Below are 2500 nucleotides of genomic sequence, written 5' to 3'. Positions count from 1 at the left end.
ACACACACACACACACACACACACACACACACACACACACACACACACACACACACACATCTGGAGGCCTCTCTGACAAAGAGGTATACCACACCCACACACACACACACACACACACACACACACACACACACACACACACACACACATCTGGAGGCTCTCTGGACAAGAGGTATACACACACACACACACACACCACCTGGAGGCCTCTCTGACAAAGAGTACACACACCACACACACACACACACACCTGGAGGCCTCTCTGGACAAGAGGTACCACACACACACACACCCCACACACACACACCTGAGGCCTCTCTGGACAAAGAGGTACACACACACACACACACACTGGAGGCCTCTCTGGACAAAGAGGTACACACACACACACACACACACACACCTGGAGGCCTCTCTGGACAAAGAGGTACACACACACACACACACACACACACACACACACACCACATGCATACGTACAGAGACACACACACCCACGCATGCACACAGACACACACATATAGACTCACACACAGACACACACAGGCATGAAATGGAGGACCTGCGTTTTTGCCGCACAGTCCTGACGGCCCATGCAGTGTGTGATACACGCTACTTTGCAGATTCAAAGTAATCTCCCCTCAGATTGATCTGGGGACCCTTTGGAGGGGTCCGACCCCTATGTTGGGAACCACGGGACTGAACTGTCCTACTGTAAATAACGTCGTTTAAAGTAGCTTTTTCTAATCAATCTTTTCATCAAGCTGTCTCCTGTTTTTGAATCGACACATTCTCCTGATAAGACTACACTAACGAATGCCTTCTTTTCCCATGATGCACTGTGTGCAGCTGTATTACCACGGAGAGCCCATCAGCGTCAACGTCCACGTCACCAACAACTCCACCAAGACCGTCAAGAGAGTCAAGATCTCCGGTACGTCCGTCTGTCCGTCTCCGTGTCTTTAACGGTTTAGTCCTCAGACTCTGTGCCACAAATCTCCACTTCACATCACAGGAGCTGTGTTGGAAATAGTTCCGTGTGTGTGTGTGTGTGTGTGTGTGTGTGTGTGTGTGTGTTCTCGTTAAACTATATTCGTGGGGTCCAAAAACTGGGAATACAGTATACTTGTGGGGTCCGGACATCTTTGTGGGGCCAAAATGCTGGACCCCACAACTTTAAAGGTCTGTTGAGGGTTAAGACTTGGTTTTAGGATTAGGGTTAGATTAGGTTATGGTTAGGGTGAGGGTAAGGGTTAAGGGTTAGGCATTTAGTTGTGATGGTGATGGTTAAGGTTAGGGTAAGGGGTTAGGGAATGCATTATGTCAATGACAGGTCCCCACAAAGATAGTGAAACGCACTGTGTGTGTGTGTGTGTGTGTGTGCGTGCGTGCGTGTGTCTCTGTGCGTGTGTGAGTCTGTCTCTGTATGTGTGAGTCTATATGTGTGTAGATCCATAGATTTATAACGGAGCTAGCTAACTGGAGCTAACCGCTAATCAGAGCTAATCGTTGCTAACCGAGCCTTCAGTTCTGCGTGTCTGTATCCATTAACTGCACGTATGGACTCGAGCCCGACTAAAACCCTTCATTTTATTAAAATGGCTGTAAAAGTTTTAAAACTACAACTCGGAGTTGTTTGAATGACAGAAATCTGCTCAAGGTACGGCGTAGCGTTAGCGTGCTAAGTTGACGCTTTCTCTGCCGAGTGCAGACTGATTTGCTGCGTAATCGCAGCCTTTGCGATTAGGAAATCGCGTTTTAACATATCGCGATATTATTGCAAATGCAATTAACCGTTTAGCCCTAGTGTGTTCTGATGCACTTTTTTGACCAACTCCGGGAGACTGATCAGTCCGACTGCCTTTTCTGCCGACAGTCGGCCGTCTGGTTGGTGTGTAACTGCCTTTAGACCAGCACGCCTATGGGTGCTGGACGGGAAATTGACAACTGCGTCGGGTGCAAGATAGGGGCCCTGAGAGTTTGCTTCTTTGAGTCAGGCATTGAAAGTGTTTTTGTGTCTCTGGTATGAAGTAATGAAAGTATAACAGTAACTGTCTCTGTCTCCGCAGTGCGTCAGTATGCAGACATCTGCCTGTTCAGTACGGCCCAGTACAAGTGCCCCGTGGCCCAGCAGGAGGCGGAGTAAGTCCCAGTTTAATGTCTCCCAGTGTGCCGTTTAAAATCTCCTCTGGGACATTTCGTCTCTCACAGACTGTAGCTCAAGTACAGAGCTGATGTTTACTGGTTTGAACCAGATGTTGAATGGATTTAAACTGTTTAATAGTTTTGAACGAGAGAGAAACTAATTTGAACTGGCTACAACGTTGACCCAGTGTAGTCGATGTTGTTGTTGATGATGTTGTTAAAGCGTCACAATATGATTCTTCACTATGATTTCTGATCTGAAGTCAGTCTGTGCAGTGCAGCTGAGTGGGCGGGGCTTAACCGAACAGTTTGATTGACAGCAGCGTGTCGTCTCCATAGTGACCAGGTGTCATCC

The 2500-nt window shown here is 47.9% G+C and overlaps 1 pseudogene; it reads left to right on the top strand.

Annotated features, from left to right (window-relative positions):
• Positions 1-2500, top strand: part of LOC118492967 — a 35286-nt pseudogene that overhangs the window by 31308 nt on the left and 1478 nt on the right.

Source organism: Sander lucioperca, chromosome 13, assembly GCF_008315115.2.
Source record: "Sander lucioperca isolate FBNREF2018 chromosome 13, SLUC_FBN_1.2, whole genome shotgun sequence".
NCBI lineage: Eukaryota > Metazoa > Chordata > Actinopteri > Perciformes > Percidae > Sander > Sander lucioperca.
The sequence above is the reverse complement of the archived record's forward strand: the minus strand, read 5'-3'. Positions and strand labels throughout refer to the sequence as shown.